Below are 19,734 nucleotides of genomic sequence, written 5' to 3' on the forward strand. Positions count from 1 at the left end.
TTTCATAAGATGAGAGGGAATGGGGTCAGAAGCACAGGTGGCCGGAGTAGCACTTGAGAGGAGGGAGGAGAGTTCCTCTGAGGATACCGCTGGGAAGGATGGGAGAGTAGCAGAGAGTGTTGAGAGCCGGGGGGTTGGAGAAAGGGGGGAAGAGACTTTGGGGAGGTCGGACCTGATGGATTTAATTTTGTTAATGAAGTAGGAGGCCAGATCGTTGGGGGTGAGGGAAGGAGGAGGGGGAGGAACCGGGGGCCTGAGAAGGGAGTTGAATGTACGGAAGAGCTGGCGGGGGTGATGGGCATGGGTGTCAATAAGGGAGGAGATATAGTTTTGTCTGGCAGAAGAGAGGGCTGAGTTAAGGCCGGAAAGGATAAACTTGAAGTGAACGAGGTTGGCATGGTGTTTAGACTTTCGCCAGCAGCGTTCGGCAGCTCGAGCATAAAAGCGAAGGAGGCGGACAGTGGCAGTGATCCAGGGCTGTGGGTTAGTGGTGCGAGAGCGGCGAAGGGAAAGGGGAGCGAGTGAGTCTAGCTGAGTAGAAAGGGTAGAGTTGAGAGCAGTAATCTGATCATCAAGACTGGGTAGAGAGGAGAGCACGGCGAGGTGGGGTGTGAGGCGCTCCGAAAGGTGGGTGGGGTCCAGAGAGCGGAGATCTCTGTGAGGGAGTAATACGGATTTACAGGGGAAAGGAGTGTGAGTGAGGAGGCAGGTGAGAAGTTTATGATCAGAGAGAGGGATTACAGAGTTGGTGAGGGTGGACATAGTGCAGCGGTAGGAGATGATGAGGTCGAGGGTATGACCAAGTTGGTGAGTGGGTGAGGTGGGGTGGAGGAAGAGGTTGGCAGCATCAAGGAAAGGTAGAAGGCAGGCGGCAGAGGAGTCGTTAGGGATATCCATGTGGATATTGAAGTCCCCGAAGATCAGAGTGGGCAAGGAGAAGGAGAGAAGGAAGGTGAGGAAGGGGTCAAAGTCGTTAAAGAAGTTGGAAGTGGGGCCGGGAGGGCGGTAGATGACGGCTACAAGAATCTGGAGGGGGTGGTAGAGGCGAATAATGTGGGCTTCAAAGGAAGGGAAGGAAAGGGAAGGGGGAGGAGGGATAGTGCGAAAGCGACATTTGGGGGCCGAGAAGGAAACCGACACCTCCTCCTTTTCCGGTGAGTCTGGGGGAGTGGGAGAAGAAGAGGCCTGCCCTGCAGAGAGCAGCAGAAGAGACCGTGTCATCCGGCGACATCCATGTTTCAGTTAGGGCGAGGAGGAGTAGAGAACTGGAAAGGAAAAGGTCCAGGATGAAAGGGATCTTACTTAAAATGGAGGGGGGTTCCAGAGGCCACACTTGGCAGCAGCTGTCGAGGGTGGGGAGGGAGGGGGAAGGGTGCGAGGGGTGGGGAAGTGTTTGGATTGGGATGAGTTGGCGGGGGCCTGGGCGGGGAGAGTGGGAGGGGGGGTGGCGATGGGAGAGGAGAACTGGGATGGGGTGGGGGCGGGGAGAAGGGGAGGGAGGGGGCCGGGAGGGAGGAGCGGAGGACCTGCACTGGTACAGAGGAATCCTTGTTAGGGGGTGAGGGGGAGTGGTCTTGGTGGGTGAGAGGGAGGGAAACAGCTGGGTGGGACACTATCAATCCTCAAAAATCTCCAGTGGCTACCAATCAATCTGCGCGTCAGGCAGAAACTCCTCACCCTGGGCTTCAAGGCTCTCCATCACCTCGCCCCCTCCTACCTCACCTCCCTTCTCTCCTTCTACAGCCCACCCCGCACCCTCCGCTCCTCTGCCGCTAATCTCCTTACCGTACCTCGTTCTCGCCTGTCCCGCCATCGACCCCCGGCCCACGTCATCCCCCGGGCCTGGAATGCCCTCCCTCTGCCCATCCGCCAAACTAGCTCTCTTCCTCCCTTCAAGGCCCTGCTGAGAGCTCACCTCCTCCAGGAGGCCTTCCCTGACTGAGCCCCTTCCTTCCTCTCCCCCCCTCCCCCTCTCCATCCCCCATCTTACCTCCTTCCCTTCCCCACAGCACCTGCATATATGTATATATGTTTGTACATATTTATTACTCTATTTATTTATTTATTTATTTTACTTGTACATATCTATTCTATTTATTTTATTTTGTTAGTATGTTTGGTTTTGTTCTCTGTCTCCCCCTTTTAGACTGTGAGCTCACTGTTGGGTAGGGACTGTCTCTATATGTTGCCAATTTGTACTTCCCAAGCGCTTAGTACAGTGCTCTGCACATAGTAAGCGCTCAATAAACACAATTGATGTTGATGATGACAGGCGAGAACGAGGTACGGTGAGGAGATTAGCGGCAGAGGAGTGGAGGGTGTGGGCTGGGCTGTAGAAGGAGAGAAGGGAGGTGAGGTAGGAGGGGGCGAGGTGATGGACAGCCTTGAAGCCCAGGGTGAGGAATTTCTGCCTGATAAGCAGATTGAATGGTAGCCACTGGAGATTTTGGAGGAGGGGAGTAACATGCCCAGAGCGCTTCTGGACAAAGACAATCCGGGCAGCAGCATGAAGTATGGATTGAAGTGGGGAGAGACACGAGGATGGGAGATCAGAGAGAAGGCTGATGCAGTAGTCCAGACGGGATAGGATGAGAGCTTGAACGAGAAGGGCAGCGGTGTGGATGGAGAGGAAAGGGCGGATCTTGGCAATGTTGCGGAGCTGAGACCGGCAGGTTTTGGTGATGGCTTGGATGTGAGGGGTGAACGAGAGAGCGGAGTCGAGGATGACACCAAGGTTGTGGGCTTGTGAGATGGAAAGGATGGTAGTACCGTCAACAGAGATGGGAAAGTCAGGGAGAGGGCAGGGTTTGGGAGGGAAGACAAGGAGTTCAGTCTTGGACATGTTGAGTTTTAGGTGGCAGACAGACATCCAGATGGAGATGTCCTGAAGGCAGGAGGAGATGCGAGCCTGGAGAGAGGGGGAGAGAGCAGGGGCAGAGATGTAGATCTGGGTGTTATCAGCATAGAGATGATAGTTGAAGCCGTGGGAGAGAATGATGTCACCAAGTTTTCATTAAGGACACTCAGAGATTTAGGTTCTGCTAAAAATAGTTTTAAAATCACACTGGGTATGCCATATACAGACTCAGGCAATAAGGATTTTTTTCTCTTCCCTCAAGAAGGGAGGCATAGTCCCTCAGGAAGAGAGAGAGAGAAAGAAAGAGAGTGAGAGGGAGAGATAGTGAGAGAGGGTGAGAGAGAGACAGAGACAGAGAAAGAGAGAGATAGAGAGAGCATAAGAGAGGTATAGAGGGAGGAAGAAACTGATCATACAATTTAAACCATCATGCATTTTGGAGGAGTAAGATATCATTCCCAAGACATAAATTATCTCTGAGTTAATAGAAAAAGTGTCAATATCTATGAGACATTCTAAGAGGAAAAGGGATTTACTCTGAGTACCATTTTTAATCATCAAAAAACAGAGCAAGCACCTTTGTCTCCATTACTTTCCTAAAGACACTCTTCAATTCTTTGTTTCTCAAGCTGTTGAACAGAGGATTCAGCATGGGGATAAACACGTTATAAAACACTGAGACCAATCCGTTTGAATGTGGTTGGAGATACATGATGATCAGAGTTCCATAGAAAATGAAAACAGCAGTCAGGTGGGAAGTACAAGTAGAGAAAGCTTTCCATTTCTCCTCTCTAGTGTGGGTCCTCAGGATGGCAGCAAGAATGCAGCAAGAGATCAGGATAGTCCAGAGTGTGCTCAAGATATTAAAGCTAACACAGATAAACATTACTAGGAAATTGATGCTCGTATTTGAACAAGAGGATTGTAACAGTAGTGAAATTTCACAGAGGAAATGATTGATCACATTGGATTGGCAGAATGGCAATCTAAAAGTATGATACATATTAATAACAGAATTTGCAAAGCCACCAAAGTAAGTAATTGAAGGCAGGATAACACAGACTCTGGTGGATACAATGACTGTATAAATCAGAGGGTGGCAGATGGCCACATATCGATCATATGCCATCACTGCCAGAAGGAATATCTCAGTGTTTCCAAATGCACCAAAGAAATAAGATTGGGACACACAGCCAATGAAAGTAATGGCTTCGGTTTCTGACAAGAAGGTCATTAGCATCCTGGGAGTGATGCACGATGAGTAACAGAATTTGACAAAAGATCAATTGTTGAGGAAAAAGTACATGGGGGTGTAAAGTTGGGGCTCAATCTTGATTCTAGTTATCGTCCCATATCCCTCCTACCATTCCTTTCCAAACTCCTTGAACGAGTTGTCTACGCGCGCTGCCTAGAATTCCTCAACAACAACTCTCTCCTCGACCCCCTCCAGTCTGGCTTCCGTCCCCTTCATTCCACGGAAACTGCGCTCTCAAAGGTCACCAATGACCTCCTGCTTGCCAAATCCAACGGCTCATACTCTGTCCTAATCCTCCTCGACCTCTCAGCTGCCTTTGACACTGTGGACCACCCCCTTCTCCTCCACACGTTATCTGACCTTGGCTTCTCAGACTCCGTCCTCTCCTGGTTCTCCTCTTATCTCTCCGGTCGTTCTTTCTCAGTCTCTTTTGCAGGCTCCTCCTCCCCCTCCCATCCTCTTACGGTGGGGGTTCCCCAAGGTTCAGTGCTTGGTCCCCTTCTGTTCTCAATATACACTCACTCCCTTGGTGACCTCATTCGCTCCCACGGCTTCAACTATCATCTCTACGCTGATGACACCCAGATCTACATCTCTGCCCCTGCTCTCTCCCCCTCCCTCCAGGCTCGCATCTCCTCCTGCCTTCAGGACATCTCCATCTGGATGTCCGCCCGCCACCTAAAGCTCAACATGTCGAAGACTGAGCTCCTTGTCTTCCCTCCCAAACCTTGTCCTCTCCCTGACTTTCCCATCTCTGTTGACGGCACTACCATCCTTCCCGTCTCACAAGCCCGCAACCTTGGTGTCATCCTCGACTCTGCTCTCTCATTCACCCCTCACATCCAAGCCGTCACCAAAACCTGCCGGTCTCAGCTCCGCAACATTGCCAAGATCCGCCCTTTCCTCTCCATCCAAACTGCTACCCTGCTCATTCAAGCTCTCATCCTATCCCGTCTGGACTACTGCACTAGCCTTCTCTCTGATCTCCCATCCTCGTGTCTCTCTCCACTTCAATCCATACTTCATGCTGCTGCCCGGATTATCTTTGTCCAGAAACGCTCTGGGCATATTACTCCCCTCCTCAAAAACCTCCAATGGCTACCGATCAATCTGCGCATCAGGCAGAAACTCCTCACCCTGGGCTTCAAGGCTGTCCATCACCTCGCCCCCTCCTACCTCACCTCCCTTCTCTCCTTCTACTGCCCAGCCCGCACCCTCCGCTCCTCCACCACTAATCTCCTCACTGTACCTCGCTCTCGCCTGTCCCGCCATCGACCCCCCGGCCCACGTCATCCCCCGGGCCTGGAATGCCCTCCCTCTGCCCATCCGCCAAGCTAGCTCTCTTCCTCCCTTCAAGGCCCTGCTGAGAGCTCACCTCCTCCAGGAGGCCTTCCCAGACTGAGCCCCTTCTTTCCTCTCCCCCTCGTCCCCCTCTCCATCCCCCCGTCTTACCTCCTTCCCTTCCCCACAGCACCTGTATATATGTATATATGGTTGTACATATTTATTACTCTATTTATTTATTTATTTATTTATTTTACTTGTACATTTCTATCCTACTTATTTTATTTTGTTGGTATGTTTGGTTCTGTTCTCTGTCTCTCCCTTTTAGACTGTGAGCCCACTGTTGGGTAGGGACTGTCTCTATGTGATGCCAATTTGTACTTCCCAAGCGCTTAGTACAGTGCTCTGCACATAGTAAGCACTCAATAAATACGATTGATTGATTGATTGATTGATTAGCGTCATCATCCCAAGGTTGCCTACCAGGGTGACAAAATAGGCCATGAGAAAAAACAGAAAGAGGGCGACCTGCAGATCCACTCAGTCGGTCAGTCCTGAAAGGATAAACTCATTCCACATGGTGAGATTTCCTTCTGCCACGGAGATGGAAGGAACAATGCAATATTAGTTGGATACTTGTTAAGTGAGTGTGGGTGAGAAGAGCAGAGTCTTGATACAATAGATTCTTAATCCAGTTGTTCTCCAAGGATTTACATCCTATGGCACATTTAAGCTCAAAACAAAAATTGAAAATGAGTGAATTTCTCTCCCATTTTCATGCTTATTTTTAAGGAAGTGCTTTTCTCCCACTGTTCTCCGTGCCTAATTCCCAGATGTATACTCTGTACCAGAGCTTAATACAGTGCTTTGAAAAGACTAAGCACTTAATAAATGCTATTACTGCTCTCATTACTACTACTATTATCATCATCATCATCATCAATCGTATTTATTGAGCGCTTACTATGTGCAGAGCACTGTACTAAGCGCTTGGGAAGTACAAATTGGCAAAATATAGAAACAGTCCCTACCCAACAGTGGACTCACAGTCTAAAAGGGGGAGACAGAGAACAAAACCAAACATACTAACAAAATAAAATAAATAGGATAGATATGTACAAGCAAAATAAATAAATAAATAAATAAATAGAGTAATAAATATGTACAAATATATATATACATATATACAGGTGCTGTGGGGAAGGGAAAGAGGTAAGATGGGGGGGATGGAGAGGGAGACGAGGGGGAGAGGAAGGAAGGGGCTCAGTCTGGGAAGGCGTCCTGGAGGAGGTGAGCTCTCAGCAGGGCCTTGAAGGGAGGAAGAGAGCTAGCTTGGCGGAGGGGCAGAGGGAGGGCATTCCAGGCCCGGGGGATGACGTGGGCCGGGGGTCGTTGGCGGGACAGGTGAGAACGAGGTACGGTTAGGAGATTAGCGGCGGAGGAGAGGAGGGTGCGGGCTGGGCTGTAGAAGGAGATAAGGGAGGTGAGGTAGGAGGGGGCGAGGTGATGGACAGCCTTGAAGCCCAGGGTGAGGAGTTTCTGCCTGATGCGCAGATTGATTGGTAGCCATTGGAGGTTTTTGAGGAGGGGAGTAATATGCCCAGAGCGTTTCTGGACAAAGATAATCCGGGCAGCAGCATGAAGTACGGATTGAAGTGGAGAGAGACACGAGGATGGGAGATCAGAGAGAAGGCTGGTGCAGTAGTCCAGACGGGATAGGATGAGAGTTTGAATGAGCAGGGTAGCGGTATGGATAGAGATGAAAGGGCGGATCTTGGCAATGTTGTGGAGCTGAGACCGGCAGGTTTTGGTGACGGCTTGGATGTGAGGGGTGAATGAGAGAGCGGAGTCGAGAATGACACCAAGGTTGCGGGCTTGTGAGACGGGAAGGATGGTAGTGCCGTCAACAGAGATGGGAAAGTCAGGGAGAGGACAAGGTTTGGGAGGGAAGACAACGAGTTCGGTCTTCGACATGTTGAGCTTTAGGTGGTGGGCAGACATCCAGATGGAGATGCCCTGAAGGCAGGAGGAGATGCGAGCCTGGAGAGAGGGGGAGAGAGCAGAGGCAGAGATGTAGATCTGGGTATCATCAGCGTAGAGATGATAGTTGAAGCCGTGGGAGCGAATGAGGACACCAAGGGAGTGCGGGTAGATTGAGAACAGAAGGGGACCAAGCACTGAACCTTGGGGAACCCTCACAGTAAGAGGATGGGAGGGGGAGGAGGAGCCCGCAAAAGAGACTGAGAAAGAACGACCGGAGAGATAAGAGGAGAACCAGGAGAGGACGGAGTCTGTGAAGCCAAGGTCAGATAGCGTGTTGAGGAGAAGGGGGTGGTCCACAGTGTCAAAGGCAGCCGAGAGGTAGAGGAGGATTATGACAGAGTATGAGCCGTTGGATTTGGCAAGCAGGAGGTCATTGGTGACCTTTGAGAGGGCAGTTTCCGTGGAATGAAGGGGACGGAAGCCAGACTGGAGGGGGTCGAGGAGAGAGTTGTTGTTGAGGAATTCTAGGCAGCGCGTGTAGACAACTCGTTCAAGGAGTTTGGAAAGGAATGGTACGATATGTAAGGATATGGTAAGGATATGGGACGATAACTAGAAGGTGAGGTGGGGTCAAGAGAGAGTGTTTTTAGGATGGGAGAGACATGGGCATCTTTGAAGGCAGAGGGGAAGGAACCAGTGGAGAGTGAGTGGTTGAAGATGGAAGTTAAGGAGGGGAGAAGGGATGGAGCGAGAGATTTCATAAGATGAGAGGGAATGGGGTCAGAAGCACAGGTGGCCGGAGTAGCACTTGAGAGGAGGGAGGAGAGCTCCTCTGAGGATACCGCTGGGAAGGATGGGAGAGTAGCAGAGAGTGTTGAGAGCCGGGGGGCTGGAGAAAGGGGGGAAGAGATCTTGGGGAGGTCGGACCTGATGGATTTAATTTTGTTAATGAAGTAGGAGGCCAGATCGTTGGGGGTGAGGGAAGGAGGAGGGGGAGGAACCGGGGGCCTGAGAAGGGAGTTGAATGTACGGAAGAGCTGGCGGGGGTGATGGGCATGGGTTTCAATAAGGAAGGAGAAATAGTTTTGTCTGGCAGAAGAGAGGGCTGAGTTAAGGCCGGAAAGGATAAACTTGAAGTGAACGAGGTTGGCATGGTGTTTAGACTTTCGCCAGCAGCGTTCGGCAGCTCGAGCATAAAAGCGAAGGAGGCGGACAGTGGCAGTGATCCAGGGCTGTGGGTTAGTGGTGCGAGAGCGGCGAAGGGAAAGGGGAGCGAATGAGTCTAGCTGAGTAGAAAGGGTAGAGTTGAGAGCAGTAATCTGATCATCAAGACTGGGTAGAGAGGAGAGCACGGCGAGGTGGGGTGTGAGGCGCTCCGAAAGGTGGGTGGGGTCCAGAGAGCGGAGATCTCTGTGAGGGAGTAATACGGATTTACAGGGGAAAGGAGTGTGAGTGAGGAGGCAGGTGAGAAGATTATGATCAGAGAGAGGGATTACAGAGTTGGTGAGGGTGGACATAGTGCAGCAGTAGGAGATGATGAGGTCGAGGGTATGACCAAGTTGGTGAGTGGGTGAGGTGGGGTGGAGGAAGAGGTTGGCAGCGTCAAGGAGAGATAGAAGGCAGGCGGCAGAGGAGTCGTTAGGGATATCCATGTGGATATTGAAGTCTCCGAAGATCAGAGTGGGCATGGAGAAGGAGAGAAGGAAGGTGATGAAGGGGTCAAAGTCGTTAAAGAAGTTGGAAGTGGGGCCGGGAGGGTGGTAGATGATGGCTACAAGAATCTGGAGGGGGTGGTTGAGGCGAATAATGTGGGCTTCAAAGGAAGGGAAGGAAAGGGAAGGGGGAGGAGGGATAGTGCGAAAGCGACATTTGGGGGCGAGAAGGAAACTGACACCTCCTCCTTTTCCGGTGAGTCTGGGGGAGTGGGAGAAGAAGAGGCCTGCACTGCAGAGAGCAGCAGAAGAGACCGTGTCGTCCGGAGACAGCCATGTTTCAGTTAGGGCGAGGAGGAGTAGAGAACTGGAAAGGAAAAGGTCCAGGATAAAAGGGATCTTACTTAAAACGGAGCGGGGGTTCCAGAGGCCACACCTGGCAACAGCTGTCGAGGGAGGGGAGGGAGGGGGAAGGGTGCGAGGGGTGGGGAGGGTTTGGATTGGGATGAGTTGGCGGGGGCCTGGGCGGGGAGAGTGGGAGGGGGGGTGGCGATGGGAAAGGAGAACTGGGATGGGGTGGGGGCGGGGAGAAGGGGAGGGAGGGGGCCGGGAGGGAGGAGCGGAGGACCTGCGCTGGTACAGAGGAATCCTTGGTAGGGGGTGAGGGGGAGTGGTCTTGGTGAGTGAGAGGGAGGGAAAAAGCTGGGTGGGAGAGGGGAAGGGGAAGGTGAGGAATGGGAATGGCAGTTGGGAGCAAGGGAACTGAAAGTTCATGGTGAGGTCAGCAGGGCGAGTGACAGTACGGCGGGAGGTTAACAATTGAGATGCAGAAGCAATAAAACAGTAGCAATGATAAAAGTAGGCGATGGCATCACAGGGTGTAGTTAAACAATCAATATGCTATGGCAATAATAATATTGGCAGATAATGATGTCACAGAGAGCAGATACAAACTATTAAGTGCTGGAGTAAGTTGGGCCAGTTAAGGGGGGTCAGGGAGCAGAGATACCTGGGGAGAGGAGCAAACAGTCAACTAGCGTGGGAGGGCTGAGGAGGTGCCAATGAGGTTGTCGTTAATGTAACATGGTGCTAGCAAGGGCTTTTTACCTGGGGGCCGGGGGAGAGTCAGTCAGGACCGGACCGGGAAGGGGGGGGATTAGGGGCACTTTACGGAAGGCCTCCTAAGTGAGGGGGGGTGTGGAAGCAGAGGGGGCGTCCGTGGGGGCGCTGTGATGGCGGGCGGGCCTCTCGGGAACGGAGTCCCGGGGTCAATGGCGGCGCTCTGAGGAGAGGATCCTTCCGGGAGCAGCAAGGCCGCGCGGTGTGATGGCGGGCCTCTCGGGAACGGAGTCCCGGGCGTCTATGGCGGCGCTCTGAGGAGAGGATCCTTCCGGGAGCAGCAAGGCCGCGCGGTGCGATGGCGGGCGGGCGGGCGGGCCTCTCGGGAACGGAGTCCCGGGCATCTATGGCGGCGCTCTGAGACGAGGATCCTTCCGGGAGCATTACTACTACTACTACTACTACTTCTACAAATAATAGTACAAGTAAGTCTTAATGTATAGGGGGAAAGAAATATTTAAAAAGTGTTATGTCTTCTAATTCTTCTTTTGTACTCTCACATCCTCCTCTGCTCATAGGAAGTTCTCAGTTAATACTACTACTTAATGTAGTAATAGGTTTCACTTCTGAGATGCTGATGACCTTGGTCAGGGACCTGAATTTGGAAACCATGTCCTTACCCTCCTTTGGGAAAAAACCATCTGCCTATGTCCAGGCCAGACTGAACCTGCTCTTCAAAATCTGTAGGAAAATTGAGCCCTATATTTGGGATTTAATGTTAGATTTAGCCCCTAGCCCTAACCCTAAACATGGTTCAATACTCCAGATGCAAAGTAATCACTGTTTAAATAAGGACAGAATTATTTCCTGAATACAACCACGGTGCAATGAGAAGAGTTCCACGCAATCCCCTACTGGTCTAGAAAGAGGTAATATTTCCCTCTAAGCCCGTGATTGAAAAACTAAGGCCAGTCAGGGACATTACGTTGGAGGTTTCTTATTCCTGGTGCTGAAGATGGAATAAAAGGTAATACCTATTATTAGCAAGGCTGGTTGTTAAAACGGAGGAGGTGGAATTAACAGACTGAGAGGAAACAGGAAAAGGAACTGGGATCCTCCTTGCTTAGGAAACTACATTTTCCAGAAAGCACAAGTCCTGCCATCCCGCAAATCCTGGGGTGGAGACCTTTAAATGTTAAGATGAGAAGCCATTTGCTCTTTTTACTCCTGCCACTGGACCTAGGACCTGGCCACTTCCATTGGGTCTTGGGGAAGACTATGTGCTGGGGGTTAACATCTTCAGAAACCTGTTGATCAGAATTCTCTTGTTTGTTTGCCAAAGGAATTTATAAAACGAGAGGCACTTGAGTATTAGGACCATTGTACCGGGAATTCGGTTTTGCTTTAGCTTTTCCCTCATTATTCCCTTCTTTCACTTCAAAATCAATAATAATAATAACAATAATAGCCATAATATTAATAATAATACAACAATAATAATGGTAGTTTTTGTTAAGCTCTGATTAGGTGCCAAGTACTGCACTAACTGTTGGGGTAGAAACAAGGTATTTACATCAAACACAACCCCAGTCCAAATCAGGGTTTATAGTCTAAGTATGAGGGAGAACAGATATCGAATCCCCATTTTACTGATGAGGAAACTGAATCACCCCCCTGGGCTGCTTTCATTCTCACTATTTTGGCAGTTAAACACATTTCTCACAGGATGTTATCCCAATAAATGTGGTAGGTCACTTAATCCTTTGACTTCTCCCTGTGGATAGGGACCATATTTGACCCCGTGACCCATGGCATCCTTTTAATATTATTTGTAAAGACTTGATAAGTCATACCTTTTCACATTCATGGATAAACAGGACTTCTTGGTCAGATGCTGATCCTTAAACCAGAAAAAGAAAGTATGATAATCCAAGAAAATCCTAAATCAAAACCTCTTGAATCTAATTGTGGCATCTCCTGACATTTTACACCCACCATAGCATATGATATATGTGAATCTGTATTTATAGCAGTGAATCTACATCTGCTTAAGCCTATTCAGTACCTTTTAGTATACTAAAGGGACTAAGCATATTTAGTCCCTTCAATGAAAACTTTCAATTCCCTAGTTGGCCAGTCTCATCACTCTCTGGTGATTTGTTCATTCATCTGAGGGAGGTAAAAACCTTCTATAGCAAGATTTGTGCCACTGATTTCTCTAGAGAGGAGAAAAGCAATTTGGTAAACTTTGCTCATGCGAAGCCTGCGACTTCCTTCCTGTTTTCCACTTTTCCAGCATACGTGACTGAAGAAAAATAGATCAGAGATGTAAATTCTATATTTATGAAGTCAACTGTCCCACTGTTGGGTTGGGACCATCTCTATATGTTACAAACTTGTACTTCGCAAGCGCTTAGTACAGTGCTCTGCACACAGTAAGCACTCAATAAATACGATTGAATGAATGAATGAATGAACTGTCCTTTTTCCTTACTCACTGTTTTTTCACGTTGTTTTGATTTAACAGGAAAGAACAACAACTTGATGCCTTTAATTCTCTCTCTTGCCACCCATCCCTTACTTACAACATTCCTCTGGCCTAGAAACCCCTCTTCTGGCACAACAGTGAGACTACCCCTGTCAGAATCTCCAAAGTCCTCTTACAATCATATATCTTCCAAGAATGTAATAATAATAAGAATAATAATAATAATAACAATAATAATAATAATAATAATAATAATAATAATATTTGTTGAGCATTTACTGTGGGCCAGGCACTGTACTAAGTGCTGGCATGGATACAAGCAAATTGGGTTGGACACAGTCCCTGTCCCACTGAGGGCTCACAGTCTCAACCCCCATTTTACAGATGAGTTTACTGAAGCACAGAGAAATAAGTGACTTGCCCAAAGTCACATAGCAGACAAGTGGCGGAGCTGGGATTAGAACTCATGGCCTTCTGACTCCCAGTCCCTTGCTCTATCCACTACACCATGCTGCTTCTAAACTCCTCTAGACTGTAATCTCCTCTGGGCAGAGAACATGTATACCAACTCTCCCCAGCACTGATTATAGTACTCTGCAAATGGTAAGTGCTCAAATAATATAATTGATTGATTGATTGAGTTAATCTTCCCTGACTAGTCTCTCATTTCCCCACCATATTCACTCTCTCTTCTGCATCATCTATGCACTTGGGTTTGTACCCATTAGGCACTTCTGATACTCACCTCATCGCCATCTTCACAGCACTTAGAAGCAGCATGGCTCAGTGGAAAGAGCAAGGGCTTTGGAGTCAGTGGTTATGGGTTCAAATCCCGGATCTGCCAACAGTCAGCTGTGTGACTTCAGACAAGTCACTTAACTTCTCTGGGCCTCAGTTACCTTATCTGTAAAATGGGGATTAAGACTGTGAGCCTCCCGTGGGACAGCCTGATCACCTTGTAACCTCCCCAGCGCTTAGAACAGTGCTTTGCACATAGTAAGTGCTTAATAAATGCCATTATTATTATTATTATTATTATTACTATTATTATATCCTTGTTCCCTGATGCTTTCCCCATCTGTAATTGATTTAATATCTGCCGCTCCTATTAGATTGTAAGAGCCTTGTGGGCAGGGTTCATTCTACCAATTCCAATTGTATCATACTATCCCAAGTGCTTAGTATACTGCGCTGCACACGGAAAGCAAAGGACAAATTCACTTGATTGACTGATTGATTGAGTTAGTTAAGTTGTGTATAGAATGGGTCTGTACCCCTTAGGCACTCCTGATACTCACCTCATCACCATCTTCACAGCACCTATGTGCATATCCTTATACCCTGATGTTTTCCCCATCTGTAATTGATTTTAATTACATGGGGGGGGGGGGGCGGGGGAGAGGCATTAATCTAGATACCCCACAGTGGGGTATCACCCCCAAAATAATACAGGGATTCCTCTATCGAAGACCCCTTCATAGTTCTCATTTCCCCAGTTTCAGAGACTTGTCTGGGCACAGTCCATGGGGCACTTATCCCGGACTTTGATTTCTGGGGGCGTCCACTGAGAGTTAAGAAGTGTGTAGAAGCAGCATGGGCTAGTGACAAAAGCATGGGTTTGGGAGTCAGAGGACTTGGGATCTAATCCCAGCTCCGCCACTTGTCTGCTGCATGACCTTGGGCAAATTGCTTAACTTCTCTGTGCCTCAGTTACCTGATTGGTAAAAAGGGAATTAAGACTGTGAATCCCATGTGGGACAGGGACTGTGTCCAACTTGATTACCTTGTATCTACCCCAGTGTTTAGAACAGTGCTTGGCACATAGCAAGTGCTTACCAAATACCATAATTATTGTTATTATTAAAGGTCATTTTACAAGTCAAGTGTGAGTGGGTCTCTTTAGTTGTATTTGGGTAGACTGATGAAAGGCTCTAATAAACCTTTCTTGATTAATTCCCTAGCACCTTATGCCATAGAAACTATGATCTTAATTACAGCAATTTTTAGGACTCTACATTATACATTCAATTACTCACTTTGATTACTCTTGTAAATATTTTTATGTTTTTCACTCCTATTAGAGTGCAATTTCCTTGTGGGCAGACAATATGCCACTTTTAAACTCTGAACTTTCCAATCACTTAGCACTGCACCAAATGGACACTCGATAAATATTAAAGTTACCTCTACTGCAAAATGAGGATCCAATATTTGTTCCACTTTCCTCTTAGACCGTGAGACTCATGTGGGACAAGGGCCGTGTCTGACTCGATTGCATTGTACCTTCCCCGGTGCTTGGCACAATATTTGGCACATAGTACTCAACAAACATTAATTATTATTATTATTATTACTAGTACTTAGCTCTCACAAGACTGTAAACTCCATCAGAGCAGGAATTGTATTGACTCATTGTATGGTTCTCTTCCAGGCACTTAGTAATAGTAATAATAATATTTTGCCATGAGTTTTCTATGTGCCAAGCACTGCACTAAGCACTGGGATATATACATGAAAATCAGGTTGGACACAGTACTTGTCTCCCAATGACCTACTTGCAATAAATGCTCAGTAAATACAATTGATTGATTTCTAACTACTCTTTTTCCATGGATTTCTCTGAATATAGGATGGTCCCTATTTTTTGTTTTTATTTTATCCCTAGTTCAGGGTTAAAGAGTTCAGTTCAGTTCATCTAGACTGTAAACTCATTATGGGCAGCGAACATGTCTGGTAATTCTGTTGTTCTGTAGTTCAGTTTTCTGCACATGACAAGTTTTCAGTGAATTCCATTGCTAGATCAATTGATTGACTTAAGCAATACCAATCTCCTAAAGCCTAAACTTCAAGTCTAACAATCTCGTATCCATGGGTGAGTGAGTTTGCAATGAACTAGGAGAAAAGGTATAGGAACTGCAGAGTTTAAATAAATCTCTGGGGATTCTGTTTAATAACATGGAAAAAAATCTAGCGGAATCTTCTTCATTTGCAAAATAATTACTATACTGTACCAGCCCTGGTGATAATGAGGTGCTCAATTCTAAGACCCTGAAAGAAGATTCAAATTCAAAAGGACAGGTTACCTATACTAGATTCAGGGGAAAATAATGAGGGAAGCATTTCTGCTTAACTCTGCCCTAAGGGAACAGCAATGTTCAAGCATGACCTCTTCCAAGAAAAACTACTCCTCGCTCAGTGAAAAGAGCACGGGCTTGGGAGTCCGAGGTCATGGATTCTTACCCCGACTCCGCCACATGTCAGCTGTGTGACCTTGGGAAAGCCACTTTTTCTCTGAGCCTCAGTTACCTCATCTGTAAACTGGGGATTAAGACTGTGAGCCCCACGTGGGACAACCTGATTTCCTTATAATCCCCCAACCCTTAGAACAGTGCTTGACACATAGTAAGCGCTTAACAAATGCCATTATTATTATTATTATTATTACCATCTTTAAATGCATATGAGGTGGAAGGGATCATTATTATTATTATTACTGCTACTGTTTGCTAATAATAATAAAACTGCAATATAATTGTTAGGAATTTACTCTGTGCCAATACTGTGCTAAATCCTGTGGTGGATACATGATAGGATAATCAGAGATTTTTCCATCATATTTCTCTTACCAGGCACACTAATGTACTTGGACAAAAAAAGTCAGTAAAATAATCCTTTATTCAGAGAGAGAGAGAGAGAGAGAGAGAGAGAGAGAGGGAGTGTGTGTTTTTGCTCTCAGTAGAGTGCTTTGCAGATAGTAAGCACTCAATACTATGATTGATTGATTGTGTTTATGTGCATGTATATACATATACCAACCTGTCATGATTTAGGCTAGATGGGGTTTCTCTTTTTAGTTGTTTTCCTTCCCCTGAAATTTCTACTATACAATAAATATATAGCACTAATAATTGAACTCCCATTAATCTGTTATCACTACCAGTAGAATGAATGGCAAGGTTTCAGGGACAACTTGGCTTTCGTTTCAACTTAGACTTAGGTCTCTTCCCTTTGATTTCCATGCTAAGAAAACATGGATCAATTTTCTTGAAAGCTGAGGGACTTATTCCCAGACCTAGCTCTAATTGTTCATAATCAGGAACATGTTTAGTGTAAAATCAAAACTTGACAAATCACTAGAGATTCAAACCCCAATTGTCCCTAAACCATGTATAAAATAATAATAATGGCATTTGTTAAATGCTTATTATGTGCTAAGCCTTGTTCTAAGTGCTAGGGTAGTTACAAGGTAATCAGGTTGGCCCACTTGGAGCTCACAGTCTTAATCCCCACCTTACAAATGAGTTAACTGAGGTACAGAGAAGTGAAGTGACTTGCCCAAAGTCACACAGCTGATAAGTGGAGAACCCAGGATTAGAACCCATGACTTCTGACTCCTAAACCCAAACTATTTCCATTAAGCCATGCTGCTTCTCTATACATAAAGAAGCAAGAAGGATATCTTGGTCAGTATCAGGCACTGTTCATTTGAGGCACATAAAATATCAAATGAAGTTCATCTGGGTCTGAACTGCAGAAATATATCAAATTTATTTCACAGTCCCTTGCAGGTGATTTTTCTAGCAGAATTAGGTAGGATCAGGTAGGAAAAAATGTATTTCCTTGAAACTAAATTACAAGGTAAAGCAAATGCTTATTTCCAAAGAGATGCATATTGTTATCGCTGAGTTAATAGCTTATAAAAGTTAATGAACCAAGTGAGTGGATTGTTGACATTAATAACAGTGTTTTAGTGCAGCAAGAATAGGGCTGTTTCAAGTGGGAGTCTGATTTTATGTGAGGTCCAGTGATTAGTTTAGTAGGAGACTTTTAGTAGAAATGGGACTGGTGAAATTAAAAAAAAGACAGCCCCGTCTTGGCTTAGAAAATGCCTAGGTACATCTGAAAGGAGAACTTCAAGCAAACATATGGGGAACTATTTAAAAAAGGTTACGGTATTGCCAGGGTTTCAAACATATGCATTCTTATATCAAAGTGTATGTTTTGAAATCTGGGACACTGGGGTGAAGGAACTTTGTTATTAATGTTATGAGAAGGAAATAATCTTTAAATGTTAGCCAATTTGATGCAATTAACACAAAAATAAAGTATCCTGAGCTTTCCTGAGTCCTCAGTCCTCACAAAAAGTTGTCCATCTAGCTATAAAAGGAATAAAACTTATTTCCTTCTCTGAACGGTAAGGTTGGGAAATCAAATCACTGCCCACATTTCTTCTCTGCAAATGTCCTGGAAATACTCTCCCCTCAATCCAAGGACCTGGGTGCACTTTTCTTTTTCTGATTGCCCATTCTACTCTGACTTCCCTTTCTTCACTCTGACACCCTTTATCCACATCTGTCAGTGTCAAACAGGTATGGAGGGTTGGAGGAAGAGGAAGAAAAATGTCCTGGTCAATTAATTTCTTTCATTAAGAGAGAAGGGGTGTTGATATTAATAATAATTATAATAATAATAATAATAATGATAATGGTATTTGTTAAGTGCTTACTATGTGCAAAGCACTGTTCTAAGAGCTGGGAAGGTTACAAGGTGATCAGGTTGTCCCACGGGGGACTCACAGTTTTAATCCCCATTTTACAGATGAGGTAACTGAAGCACAGAGAAGTTAAGTGACTTCCCCAAAGTCACACAGCTGACAGTTGGCAGAGCCTGGATTTGAACCCATGACCTCTGACTCCAAAGCCCATGCTTTTTCCACTGAGCAACGCTGTTTCTCTAATTGATATTAAAATCTTCTCTGTTGATATTTAATTCAGTCCATCAACTGTATTTACTGAGTGATTACTGTTTGCAAAACATTGTACTAAACACTAGGGAGAGTAGGGTATGTCACATTTGGTAGATATGTTCCCTGCCACAGTGAGTTTACAGTCTGGATGGGGAGACAGACATTCATATATGTAAATAAATTACTGATGATGATAATAATAATAATGATAATAATGGCATTTGTTAAGTGCTTACTATGTGCCAGGCACTGTACTAAGTACAAGCAAATAGAAAATCCCTGTCCCACGTGGGTCTCACAGTCTTAATACCCATTTTTCAGATGATGTAACTGAGGCACAAAGAAGTGAAGTGACTTGTCCAAGATCACACAGCAGACAACTTGCAGAGCAACAATTAGAATCCATTACCTTCTGACTCCCAGGCCTGTGTCTAGCCACCATGCCATATTACTTCTCATGTGTACAAAAGTGCTGTGGTGCTAACAGATGGGTGGATAATGTGTGCAAATACAAACGCATGAGCTATACGGAAGGGAGTGGGATAAATTGAAATGAGGGCTTAGTCGGGGAAGACCTCTTGAAGGAGATATGCTTTTAATAAGGCTTTGAAGGTGGATAAACATTTAAAAAGTGTTCCAATAATGGAGATGCAGTCAAACTTGAGACTTGCCCTGGATTTTCTCCCTGATCTCCTCCTACCTGATTTCCCATTCTTATTATGTATTTAATCTGTTTCCATCTAAACCCTTTCTGAAAAGAAAGAAAAACAACATTTTTTTTAGCATGGAATAAAATGCACAAATGTGCATTTAACTTTCACTGTGAGAAAAATAGGATAATCTCCTTTCAGCAAGTTACCTAATCAGATGAGGTGGGTCAGGAAAAGTTCCCTTTTTTATTTTGGCATTTAGGGGGACTCTGTTTCTCTGGGGGACAGGTGGAGCAGTGGGGAAGCAAAAACAGAAACCACACCTAATCATTTGAGAAAACTATCTTTACCCGACTGAGATCAGCAGTTAAAATCTGGAAGCATCTCAGGAACTTCCTATCTTTTTAAGAATGCCTGTTCTTCATCCCTGGAACAGAAGACTTCACTTGCTAGGGTGACAGTCACCATCTCGGGTCCACTTCTATACTCCTCCCATCTTCAAGAGGTTGAGCAGGGTAACCATGGCTGGCTACTCTAGACCAATAGCCATGGTGATGTGTGTTTCCAATTCCTCTATGAAGCTGCTGGTCTTGATCAGGGGATTCCAGGTTCTGAGCATTCTGGGGCAAGTGCATTTGCCTATTAACATGAGTGGTATTTTTTTTAAAATCAATCAGTCAATCAATCAGTGGTACTTTGAATGCTTACAGTGTGCAGAGCATAATACCGACCACTTGGGAGAATACATTAGAGTTAATAT

General features: G+C 46.2%; 1 pseudogene; it reads right to left on the bottom strand.

The window, feature by feature from the left end:
* Positions 1–3,407: 3,407 nt before the first annotated feature.
* LOC119921884 lies at positions 3,408–19,442 on the bottom strand (annotated as a pseudogene).
* Positions 19,443–19,734: the final 292 nt, after the last annotated feature.

This window comes from Tachyglossus aculeatus, unplaced genomic scaffold, assembly GCF_015852505.1.
Source record: "Tachyglossus aculeatus isolate mTacAcu1 unplaced genomic scaffold, mTacAcu1.pri SUPER_32, whole genome shotgun sequence".
Taxonomy (NCBI): Eukaryota; Metazoa; Chordata; class Mammalia; order Monotremata; family Tachyglossidae; genus Tachyglossus; species Tachyglossus aculeatus.